Source organism: Cupressus sempervirens, chromosome 4 (genome assembly GCF_028749045.1).
Source record: "Cupressus sempervirens isolate cs-2001-9-10 chromosome 4, ASM2874904v1, whole genome shotgun sequence".
Lineage (NCBI taxonomy): Eukaryota > Viridiplantae > Streptophyta > Pinopsida > Cupressales > Cupressaceae > Cupressus > Cupressus sempervirens.
In genome coordinates this window covers 186,584,131-186,597,633 of record NC_143121.1, presented here as the reverse complement: position 1 = coordinate 186,597,633, position 13,503 = coordinate 186,584,131, and positions in this window count along the sequence as shown.

Here is a 13,503-nt window from a genome sequence, read left to right as displayed (position 1 = left end):
GTTAGTATTCAAACACTTATAAACTTTACTTATAGTGGAATAACCAAGGAATATACCTTCATCACTTTTTGCATCAAATTTTCCATTTCTAGCATCTTTAAAGATAAAAAATTTGCAGACAAATACTTTGAAATGCTTTACATTGGGTGAGTGACCATACCATAATTCAAAAGGTTTTGCACTTGTACCTTTCTTGATTTGTACTTGGTTTAGTGTGTGAACAGCCACACTTATAGCTTCTCTCCAATATTTTAGAGAAAAAGTCTTTTCCATCATTAGTGTTCTGGCATAGTCAATCACAGATCTATTTCTTCTCTCAGCAATTCCATTCTATGGGGGAGCTCTAGGAGTTGATGTTTGTCTCTTGATTCCATTGTCATTGCAAAATGTCTTGAATTCATTTAATGTGAATTCACCACCTCTGTCTGATCTCAGGTATTTCAAACTCTTTCCTGTTTCCTTTTCAACTCTAGCCACATACCACATAAAAATTTGAAAAACATTGGATTTTTGCTTTAAGAACATAACAGTCATCATTCTGGAATAGTCATCAACAAACAAAATTATATATTTATCTCCTTTGTAGCTTTGTACTTCTATTGGACCACATAAGTCAGTATGGACTAACTCAAGTACTTCTTTTGATTTATAGTTTTTACTCTTGAAACTCGACTTAGTCATCTTTCCTAGCTAACATTATTTACACATGATCTTGTTAGGCTTCTTTAGTTTAGGTAAACCTCTGACTTTCTTCATTTTACTGATATTGACCAGATTATCAAAATTGACATGACATAACCTTTTATGCCATCACCACACATCATCAAATTTTGCAAAAAAACAAGAAATATTTTCCATGTCAAGGTAAAACAGATTACTTCTTGTTTGATCTCCTTTTCCTATTAGTTTACCATCAGTATCATAGATTTTTGCAGTTTTCTTTCCAAATTTCACTTTTCATCCTACATTGCCTAACTGTGAGACACTCAGCAAATTGTAGTTTAGGCCTTCAACATAGTATGCATTGTCACATGAGATTTTCTCTGTAATCTTAATGGAACCTTTTCCTTTGATTTGACATGGAGCATCATTACCAAATCTAACACTATTTCTATCATACTAAGTAAAGTCAACAAACTTACTTTTGTCTCCTATCATGTGATGTGAGCATCCACTGTCTATGATCCATCTATCATTTTTGTTCATACATGTTACCAGTGTTGTAGGATCTTCTTCATTAGAATGGTCCTTCATGGCCACATAAACAACTTCATCATCATTTTCATCAAAATCCTTTTCAACAATATAGCACTTATTGCCTTTATCTTTGTAATCTCTCTTATCATCTTCTCTTCTATATTTGTACTTGTTGCCTTCCTTGTAATCCTTTTTCTATGGACACCTTGCAGCAATATGTCCTATTTCATTGCAATTGAAACAAATGATAGGTAGCTTATCTTTGAATTTTCTTTTACCTCTATGAAATCTTCTAGCTAGTAAAGCTTACAATTGTTCCACATCTTCCTCATCAGTGCTACTGTCACTAGATACATATTTCATCTTTCTTCCCTTCTTTGCTTTCACCTATTAAGCATCATTTAGTGATAGCTTGGCTTTGAAAGTAGATTCAACATTATCATTTCTATAGTTATCAAAGTTAGATAACTCAAATGCAGTGAGTCTACCCACTATTCCTTCAAAACTTAGATTGTTTCCTGGTACACATCTCAGTTCTTGTATAGTAGATAATCTAATAGCATATATAGGGAGCAAGGTTCTTAAGAACTTACTATTAACAGTATCTTCATCCAATTGACCACTCAAAAATCTTATTGCACTTACCACTTCCTTTATTCTTGCGCCATACTAAGCAGCATTCTCACTTTCGTCCATTTTCATATCATCAAAATTTCCTCTAAGGCTTTCTCTTTTTTCTCTTTGGATGTTCGGATCTCCTCTATAGATGTATGATAGGGCTTTTCACATTTTGAATGCAGTGTCACACCCTTTGATATCATCGAATTCAGCATAGTTGAGTGCAGAAGTAATCTCCAGCATTGTCTAATTGTGTTCCTGTTTGTTTTTCAAATCTTCTGCAGTAAGAGTACCTATTGGATCAACATGTTTAGTAACAATTGAATTTTGGGCATAATCTCCTATGGATCCAAGATGTAGCTTCATCAAACTTTTCCATGCAACAAAGTTGTCTTTGTTGAGCTTGGGAACTTCTCTCTTAGGCATTGTGATCTTCTCTGCTTCTAGTCCCTTTTAAACTAAATCAGTAGCAGGCTCTGATACCAATTGTTAGAATTCTTTAGAATAACTAAGAGGAGGGGGGGTGATGAATCAGTTATCCAAGGTCCAAATTCCTTAATAAAACCTTTTTTCTAATTATAGTGAGCTCATTAAACTATTCATCCATCCAAGCTTAAATCAACCATCTTAGCAAGTTATAGCAAATCAATATGCAGGAGTAAAACATGCAAGATCAACACATCACACAATGATTTATGTGAAAACCCAATTTAAAAAAAACCACCAGTAATATGCTACTCAATTCTCACTCTTCTAAAGTGATTCCCTATTAAAGGCCTGCCCTGTTAAAGGCTTACAATACACTATCAAATGTGACGTTGTTAGAGGATTTCACCATATTGTTAGGAATGGGCTTGGTCAAAGGACTTTGGAACATTCACTTGGAATGTCACCCTGTTAAAGGATTTATAACATGGCTATTAAACCAACCCAAGTCCATAGGATTTAGACTAACTGTTATAGTTGCTAGAGAGTAAGAATAATGACTTTTGATCTGATATAACTCACAACATATCTTGCAGATTTTAGATCTCACTTCAGTTCAATCCTTTGCTTGGCTTTAATCACTGCGGCTCTGATAGCTTGTCTTCCTCTACAGCTTTGTATCTTTGAATCTTCTTGCTCATCATACCAATGCAACCATATATATGTTCTTCTTATCGAAACAGAGTAACTGTGCTCTCTTTCTCCTTAGCACCTTCTTCAGCATTTTATGCTTTCATGCTTTCCCACCTTCTCCTTTTTTTGTGACCTTATGACTCCTTATATAGAAATCTGGAGTACCTTTCCCTCTCAATTCTCCCTCTCCAACTTTAGGGTTTCAATAGATTAGGTAGGATACAATGTATCTACCCCATATCTCATCTTCATATAGAATCTTTGTTTAGAGTCCAGTTGTATTCTCCAAAAATGTTTTACATGGTGCTCTATGCCACCAGCTCATCACTCTTATCTTCTATCTAGTTCACAGAATTCTAGATAACAACCTTGTTGGCTCAGATTTGGTTAATCTTTGACTTTCAAAATAATACAAAAACTTGGCACTATTGGTTTACAGATGCTTGGCACCTCTGTGTTACTTGGTACTTGAATCATGCTCGACACTTGATCTTCACTCGACACCTAAAGATCACTCATCATCTGATCTTTACTTGGCATTTGAAGATCACTTGACATCTGATCTTTACTCGGCACTTGATATTTACTTGGCACTTGAAGATCACTCGGAACACTCTAAAGTGAACTTGCTCAGCTTCAAATGAGAATCTGTTCGGCACTAACTAGCTTGCTTAGCACTCTCTTATGAACTTAGTTAGGCTTTACAAATGACTTAGCTAAACCTTACATCTTTGATGTGTTTTAGTGTGTCCATTCTTTGTGTCTTAGAATATGTCATCAATACACTATTTCATCAATGGCTTAGCTGATTCTTGTACTTCATTACAACATCATAACTTCAACCTTTCTCTAGGTGTTCTAGTTACATCTTATTGATTGCCACCTCCTTGTCAATCAACCAATTGATAGTATTTGAATCACTAAAGCAATTGTCATTCCTACATGCAGCAAGTTTGACATCAATGAAAAAACAATGATTGAAAACAATCTTTACCAGTTCCATTACTTCATTCATGATCTTATTCAATCATTTCCAACACCGAGTTGGGTCAGCTAACAAAGAATTTTTTTGTTTCAACATATTGAGTTTGATTAATTAATTTTTTAGTTCTAGTTTACTAAAGGGATGAATATTAATTATTTTAAGGTATATTCAAGCTTATTTGACAAGGTAAATGATATAAGTATAAGGTTAAATTGAGGATTGAAAGAGTGAATATATGTGGAAGATAAGATGATGAATAAAGGAAGTGAATTGGAAGGATAAGAATAATATCCTTGTTGAGCTACAAAGATTAAAATAATTAAGGAGGAAGATCAATTATACAAGCCAAAATTGAGATTTGAATCAACAAAGATAGTTGCATAAGCAATCAAGTCAAGTCATTGTTACTTTCTAACAATTGTAGCAGTGAATCGAATCTCCTTACAAAATTAGCCTAATAGCTAGTTGTAAATCTTCTAACAAGGTGAAATTTCTAGATTGAACTATCTAAAAACCTCTAACAAGGCCACTCCTAATAGAGTGAACTAAATCTTTTAACAAAGTCACACCTAACAATGTATTTTGTAACCTTTAATAGGGTTGGTTCCTAAAAGGCCTCACTTAAGAAGAGTTTTTTGGTTTTTTTACACTACTAAGCAATAAAATGCTTAATACCAAGATAGTGAAGATCACAATAACCTAAGGATTAGCTACTTCCTTTAAACAACTATATGGTCTTTAGATCTGGACCCAACTTCAACAAAATCATCAAATATTTTTACTCTTTTAGCTCTACAAAGCTAAGGCGGGTCACCTAAGGGAAAAAAGATTCACAACTTGATACTACATCTACATTCCATTCATTCCATGACATTTTATAATAATATTCATCCCTTATAGCAAATTGGTCACAATTCTTCTTAGATCTACAAATAATTTTGGGTAATACTAGCTAACTAAGACTCAGAAGTTAAATGTAAACAAGTATTGACCAGCTATGATATTATTCATACATTCAAAGTAAAATTGATATTGAATTTTAGATGTTTGATTGAAATCTATCTATGATCTTTTCATATGCTAAATGAAATAGTTGATTAGTGCCTCATCCATTGGGATTCAAAGTCTATCCAATTTCTTGACCTAATTGACTGTATTACAATCAATATCATTAGCAATTCTTCCTAAAACTCAATCTTACACAAATCCTTCTTATTTCCTAGAGATCTTATCACATTCATTGAAGTATTTACTCAATTCATTGAATCAAAAGTAATAATGAATTGATATACAACTTATCCTAGTTTTATTAAACTGAACAAGCTTTGCTCATACAATCTCAAAATAACCAACTAGTAAAAATGGAGACAACATTTAGAGAGAAAAGATATGGGAATAGTTCATCTTTGTATTATGGTGCAGGAGCACCTAGGCAGGCTAAGGGTGAAACCTAGGTATTTCCTTATTTTTGGCTTGTATTGATGCTAGCCATATCACTAGTCTAATAATAGGTCCTATGTGGTCCTTAGGTGTGTTTAGGAGACTTGGCAAGACCCAAAGTGACCAAGTTGCTAGAAGTTGCCGACTATTGTCAACTAGGTGACTTAGGTCCGGTAAAGGCTAAAATGGCCTAGAAAGGTTCCAATGGCTTTGAATAGTTTATTTGAAGTCATTTTATTCATATTATATATCTACTTGATCTTTGTTCCAAATTTGGAGGTCTAACTCCATTTAGAAAAAAAGTTGCTAAAATGTTGTCATGTTGTCATGACAACATTTTCTTTCAAAAAGCAACTTTTTTGCATTTTTTGAGTTTGCAACGTCCTAAATTTTTAGAACAGTTATGGAACTGATTAGGAGCCTTTAAAAAGGCGAGGACACCCATTTTCATGGGTTGGACAAGTTGGTTTTTCATTTTGTACGAATTGTGCAAGTGTTTTGTTGTTGATTTTATGCATTTGAAGGCATTTTTAATAGAGGAGGATTGAATGGCTTGATTTTTGTGTTGGAAAAGTTTTGAAATATTTTTTTTCATCTTGTTGTAGTGTTGGTTTGATCATTTCAATTCGTTTTGTATTAGTTTAGAAAATCTTTTTGTTCTTGCCAAGTTGCTGATCTAAACAAGGTTGCACTTAGAAAATGGGATCTTAGGGCCTCTTCCCACCATTGGAAAGCTCTGGTATTTTGGGATTTGAAACTAAGGTCCATGTATATTATGTACTAGGAAGGAGGGCCCTTGGAAGCATCAGCAAGAATTTTTAAAGTGATGCCCTAGGCAAGCCAAATGCAACTTGGCTAGGGATCACAGTAAAAAAAACAAGCTATGGAGGGGATTGAGAGTGCAAATGCCTCAATCTAGCTACACAGTGATTAAGGAGAAGGTCTAACCTTGCTCCAGTCCAAGGGAGAGGTCTTGGAATGTTCTCCAAGGTGGTTTTCTATCACAACAGCGATAAAGCCTTTGAAATCCTCATTTTAGCCAAATTTTGTACTTTGGTTGCATGGACAGTTTGAGGGTTGGAAAATTATAGAATCTTGAGGTACTCCAAAAAGGGTATCCATAAATATAATTTATTTTTAGGGTTGTTAAGAAGTTTTCCAAGAAATCTTGTTGCCAGCTATTTAGGAGGGCTAATTCCTAGTAGCCTTTTTGGAGTATTTTGATGTTTGAAGCCTTGTGGGTTGAATGTGCCCATTAAATCAGAATTTTTTGGGATCTTGGATGTTAGAAGGAGTCTAAAGAAACCATAGATGACTAGTTAGCACCCTTGGAGGTCTAGGTTGACTTGAGGGTTGATGGTAGACTGGGGAAGGCTAGTGAGCAATGATGTTACTTTGTTGGTGTGCCTCCAACTAAAGGAATAGGATCTCTTGAGCAAGATCCTAGGAAGCATAGGGTGTGTAGAAGACCTAGTGGGTTAGGTGAATGACCTAAGGAAGCTCTGAGAAAGCTTGGGGTTTGCAACCAAGGTTGGGGTGTTACATCAGAGTGGTATCAGAGCCAGTTAAAGATTTGGGAAAAGGTAGTAGATGCTTGAAGCTACTGAAGAATCAGTAGGAGAATCTATGATAGTGACTAACATGGAGTTAGCCAAAGAAGTTAATGAACAAAAGGAAAGAAGCTGACTTCTTGAAGAAGCACTGGAAGAGGTGAAGCAAAAACTGGATGCAATTGCAGAGGAAGCCAGGAAAAGGGAAGAAGAAGAAGATGGGAAGGGTAAGAAGGTAGTAGAGGAAGACATCATACTTGAACCTGATCCTATCTTGCAAGAAGAACCTTTCTTGAAGGCAATCAAAGCCTTGGGAGGTAAAGCCTTGGAAGGTGTTCCACTTTTTAGTGGTAATATGGATATTGATGTAGTTATGGATTGATTAGAAGGTATGGAGAACCACTTTGAGAGTGAGGGTATCTCAGAGGCACAAAAGGTTAAGGTGGCTAAGTCAAGGCTTAGAGGCTTAGCTTTAACATGGTGGATGTATTTACAAGATGAAAGAGTCAGCATGGGCAAGAATCCAATTTCAAATTGGAGTGCTATGGCAAGCAAAATCAAGGAGAACTTCCTACCTAAAGACTTTGAGATCCAACTCCATAAAAAAAGGCAAGGACTGAAGCAAAAAGATCTTGATGTGACCTCCTATACTGAAGAATTTTAGAGGTTTTGTTTGAGATCCAAGAAGCAAGAAGAGGAGTCAATCAAGGTGGCAAGGTATCTCGGTGGCTTGAAGTGGAACATTCAAGAGGAGCTTAGCTTATGGGCCCCTACCACTGTCCAAAGATGTCATCAACTAGCTTTGAAGGTAGAAGAAAAGAACAAGAGGAAAGGAGATTCTAACTTCAAAGATAGAGGCAAAGGTAGAAATCAAAAAAATCAAAGAGGAGGCTACCAAGGCAAAGGCAGTGATCAAAAGAACCAAGGAGAAAGCAAACCCATGGAGCAAACTAGTGACCACTCTTCAAGAGATGGTTATAATAGAGGGAGAGGCAATCAAGGAGGATCAAGAAGGGGTAGCAGAGGTAGGAGCAGCTCTTACTTTGCAACAATGAAGTGTTACAATTGTGATCAACTAGGCCATCCTGCCTATAGGTGCCCGGACAAACCCTCTCCCTCAAGCCAAGATAAAAGGCTAGCATATGCACAAGAAGATAATACAAGTCGCAAGGATGCTGATATAGACCATATTGAGTCTAAAAAAGGTGAGAACCTCATTTTTAGGAGGGTGCTGATCAAGCAACCAGCTCCTGATGAGCCTAGACATAGGAGGGCATTGTTTAGGATCAAGTGTAAGATCCTAGGAAAAGTATGCAAGGCGGTGGCTGATTCCAGATCAACTGATAATGTAATATTAGAGGAGGCTATTACAAAGCTCAAACTGAAGAAGATACCTCATGACAACCCTTACAAGGTCACATGGCTTAACAAAGGGCAAAGCATCCTAGTGAATGAGAAAGCATGGGTGGACTTCTCAATTGCAGGATATAAGGACCGATTGTTGTGTGATATTTTTCCAATGGATGCTTGTCATCTTTTGCTAGGGAGGCCATGGCAATTTGATAGGGAGATGGTGTATGATGGTAGGGCTAATGCCATAACATTCAAAAAAGGAGCCAAGACTTTCAAAATTCAGTCTTTGTTGGAAGGGGAAGAACCACAGTCCCAACTACCTAGTGTGCTGCTATGTGGAGAGAAAGAGTTTGTAAAAGACCTTAAGCATAAGGAGAGCCAAGGATTTTCAGTGATACTAAAGTCCACTAATGAAGAAAAATCAGTCAAGGAACCCTTACCGGTTGAAGTCCAAACTTTGCTTGAAAAGTATAAGGATATAGTGAGTGATGGTACCCCAGCTACCCTACCTCCTAGGAGGGTTATAAGTCATCAAATTGACTTTGTACCAGGTGCCTCTTTGCCTAATAAGGCAGCCTATAAGCTCACTCCAGATCAGAACCTTGAAGTGGCAAGATAAGTCCAAGAGTTGATAGACCAAGGTCTGATCCAAAAGAGCATAAGTCCTTGTGCAGTCCCAGTGGTTTTGGCATCCAAGAAGGGAGGAAAATGGAGGTTGTGTACTAACTCAAGGGCCATTAACTGCATTACAATCAGGTATAGGTTTCCTATTCCAAGAATTGAAGATCTTATGGATTGTCTAGGAGGTGCTATGTATTTCACTAAGTTGGACTTGAAAAGTGGGTATCACCAAATCAGAATAAAGGAAGGAGATGAATGGAAGATAGCATTTAAGACTACTGATGGTCTTTATGAATGGCTTGTGATGCCATTTGGTCTTTCCAATGCCCCTAGCACATTCATGAGGCTCATGAATGAAGTGCTCAAAGTCTTCACAGGTAGATTTGTGGTGGTGTACTTGGATGATATCCTCATCTATAGCAAGACCAAAGAGGAACATGTCAAGCATGTAGAAGTAGTTTTGAAGAGGCTTCATGAGGAGAAGCTAGCTATTAACCTTGAGAAGTGTGACTTCTTCAAGAAAGAATTGGTGTATCTAGGCTTTGTGGTGTCTAAAGGAACCTTGAAGATGGACAAGGAGAAAGTTGTTGCTATCCTAACTTGGCCTACACCTACCACTACCACTGAGGTAAGAAGCTTCCATGGATTGTCCCAATTTTATAGGAAATTCATTAGAAATTTTAGTGGTATTTGTGCACCCTTACTTGATACCATAAAGGGGGGAGTTAAGTCCAAGTTTAGGTGGAGCTTAGAAGCTAAAAAGTCATTTGATATGTTGAAAAAACAAGTAGCTACTCAACCCATCCTAAAATTGCCTAGCTTTGAAAAGTTGTTCACCTCAGAGTGTGATTCAAGTGGCCTAGCAGTGGGTGGGGTGTTGAGTCAAGAAGGTAGACCAGTTTCCTTCTATAGTGAGAAGCTAAATGAAGCCAAGAAGAAATACTCATCCTATGATCTAGAATTGTATGCCTTAGTCTAGTGTCTTAGGAAGTGGAGACACTATTTTCTGCCTAAAGAGTTTGTTGTTTTTACTGATAACCAAGCCCTTAGTTATATTAATACACAAGAGAAGCTAAGTAGCAGGCACTTGAAATGGATGGAGTATTTGCAAGCTTTTACCTTCACCATAAAGCATAAAAAGGGGAAATTGAATAAGGTTGCTGATGCCTTAAGTAGAAGAGTCTTGATTGTTCAAGAGATTCAGCTCCAAAGCATTGGAATAGAGTGTTTTAAGGACCTCTATAAAGAAGACAGTGACTTTGCTGATGCATACAAGGTATGTACTAATTTTGAGAATCACTTCCATAGCAAATTTTCAGAATTCACATTGAAAAATGGATTACTTTTCAAGGGTAATCAGTTGTGTGTTCCAAGAGGTTCCATGAGAGAGATCCTAATACAAGAGAAGCATAATGGCAGCTTGAGTGGGCATTTTGGTATCAACAAGACAATAGAACTAGTGCAAAGGTTCTATTATTGGCCTAAATTGGTCAAAGATGTAACCTAGTATGTGGAGCAATGCATGGTGTGTATGAAGGCAAAACGAGGAATGAGCAATGTAGGTCTTTATCAGCCTCTACCAATTCCCAACCGGCCATGGGATTGTGTAAGTATGGATTTTGTTGTAGGTTTTCCTAAAACTAAGCAAGGATATGATAGCATCTATGTTGTTGTTGATAGATTCAGTAAAATGGGGCATTTCATTCCATGTAAGACAACTAATGATGCAAGTCATATAGCTCATTTGTTTTTCAAAGAGGTTGTAAGGATTCATGGACTTCCATTAAGCATTGTGTTGGATCGAGATGTAAAATCCATGAGTCACTTTTGGAAGACTTTATGGAAGAAGCTTGGCACTAACATGTCTTTTGGTTCATCTTACAATCCTCAAACTAATGGTCAAACTGAGGTGGTTAATAGGAATTTAGGTAACCTTCTTAGGTGCCTAACTAAGGAGTATGGTCAGACTTGGGATGTTATCATCTCACAAGAAGAATATGCCTACAATGATAACAAGAATAGGACTACCGGAAAGAGTCCTTTTGAAATTGTTTATGGCATGCATCCAAGAGGTGTGTGTGAACTAAGGTGTCTTGGAAACATGGATTATATTAGTGGTCAAGCTGAAGACTTTGTACAAACCATGAAAGAGATTTAGGAGCAAGTCAAGAAGACTATCCAAGACAACACTCTAAAACTCAAAGCCAAGGTGGATGAAAAGAAGAAGGATGTTCAGTTTGCTGTTGGGGACTATGTGATGGTCCATTTGAACAAAGCAAGGCTTCAAAAAGGTATTCCTACCAAGCTACAGATAAAGAGGGTAGGGCCTTGCAAGATATTGGCTAAATATGGAGAAAAAGCCTATAAGGTAGATTTACCTTCCGATTTGGGCATATCTCCTATTTTTAATGTGCAAGACTTGGTGACATACAAAGGTGACTCATCTCAGATAATTCCAAATGTTCATGAAGGTCTTGAACCTGCTGCACCACCTACAAACAACAAGTTGGAGGTAGAAAAGGTATTAGACTCAAGGGTAAAGAAGATTACAAGGCACAAGGTGTACATGGAACACCTCATCAAATGGAAGGAAAAACTAGTTTCAGAGGCTACATGGGTTGCTAAGACAGAGTTCAAGAAGGTTGGCATACCTCTTGATTTGTTGCAAACTGATCCACCTTGAGTTCTTTGTTGGAGGGGGGAGTATGGTGCAGGAGCACCTAGGCAAGCTAAGGGTGAAACCTAGGTATTTCCTTATTTTTGGCTTGTAGTGATGCTAGCCACATCACTAGTCTAATAATAGGTCCTATGTGGTCCTTAGGTGTTTTTAGGAGACTTGGCAACACCCAAAGTGACCAAGTTGCTAGAAGTTTCCGACTATTGTCAACTAGGTGACTTAGGTTCGGTAAAGGCTAAAATGGTCTAGAAAGGTTCCAATGGATTTGAATAGTTTATTTGAAGTCATTTTATTCATATTATATATCTACTTGGTCTTTTTTCCAAAGTTGGAGGTCTAACTCCATTTAGAACAAAAGTTGCTAAAATGTTGTCATGTTGTCATGACAACATTTTCTTGCAAAAAGCAACTTTTTGCATTTTTTGAGTTTGCAACGTTCTAACTATTTAGAACAGTTATGGAAATGATGGAGGAGCCTTTAAAAAGGTGAGGACAACCATTTTCATGGGTTGGACAAGTTGGTTTTGCATTTTGTACGAATTGTGCAAGTGTTTTGTTGCCGGTTTTATGCATTTGAAGGCATTTTTAATAGAGGAGGATTGAATGGCCTAATTTTTGTGTTGAAAAAGTTTTGAAATATTGTTTTTCATCTTTTTGTAGTGTTGGTTTTATCATTTCAATTCTTTTTGTATTAGTTTAGAAAATCTTTTTGTTCTTGCCAAGTTGCTGATCTGAACAAGGTTGCACTTAGAAAATGGGATCTTAGGGCCTCTTCCCACCATTGGAAACCTATGGTATTTTGGGATTTGGAACTAAGGTACATATATATTATGTACCAGGAAGGAGGGCCCTTGGAAGCATCAGCAAGAATTTTTAAAGTGATGCCCTAGGCAAGCCAAATGCAACTTGGCTAGGGATCACAGTCGGAAAAACAAGCTATGGAGGGGATTGAGAGTGCAAATGCCTAAATCTGGCTACGCAGCGATTAAGGAGAAGGTCTAACCTTTCTCCAGTCTAAGGGAGAGGTCTTGGAACATTTTCCAAGGTGGTTTTCTATCACAACAATGATAAAGCCTTTGAAATCCTCATTTTAGCCAAATTTTGTACTCTGGTTGCATGGACAGTTTGAGGGTTGGAAAATTATAGAATCTTGAGGTACTCCGAAAAGGATATCCGTAAATATAATTTGTTTGTAGGGTTGTTAAGAATTTTTCCAAGAAATCTTGTTGCCAGCTATTTAGGAGGGCTAATTCCTAGTAGCCTTTTTGGAGCATTTTGGTGTTTGAAGCCTTGTGGGTTGAATGTGCCCATTAAATCAGAATTGTTTGGATCTTGGATGTTAGAAGGAGTCCAAAGAAACCATAGATGACTATTTAGCACCCTTGGAGGTCTAGGTGGACTTGAGGGTTGATGGTGGACTGGGAAAGGCTAGTGAGCAATGATGTTACTTTGTTGGTGTGCCTCCAACTGAAGGAATAGGATCTCTTGAGCAAGATCCTAGGAAGCATAGGGTGTGTAGAAGACCTAGTGGGTTAGGTGAATGACCTAAGGAAGCCCTGAGAAAGCTTGGGGTTTGAAAGAAAGCTTGGGGTTTGAAAGCAAGGTTGGGGTGTTACATCATATTAATTCTCCTTGAAAATTATATGGAATTGGATAATACTCAAAACACTTCATAATAAGACACCATGATCATGGACAATTAATGTATTCTTAGAATTGTAGAGAAAATACATCAAAATGTTGACATAAAATAAAATTTGATGGAAAAAGACAAACAGAACTAAAAGTTATACAATAAGTCAGACCCTTTCTTTAGCCTTGGGATCTCACTTATATAGTGTTAGATGCAACAATCTTCAAGAATAGAGAAAACTAACAAATGTCCTTAAGATAGAAAGATCTTTACAATGTTACTATCACAAAAGACAAAATTTTTTGCAATA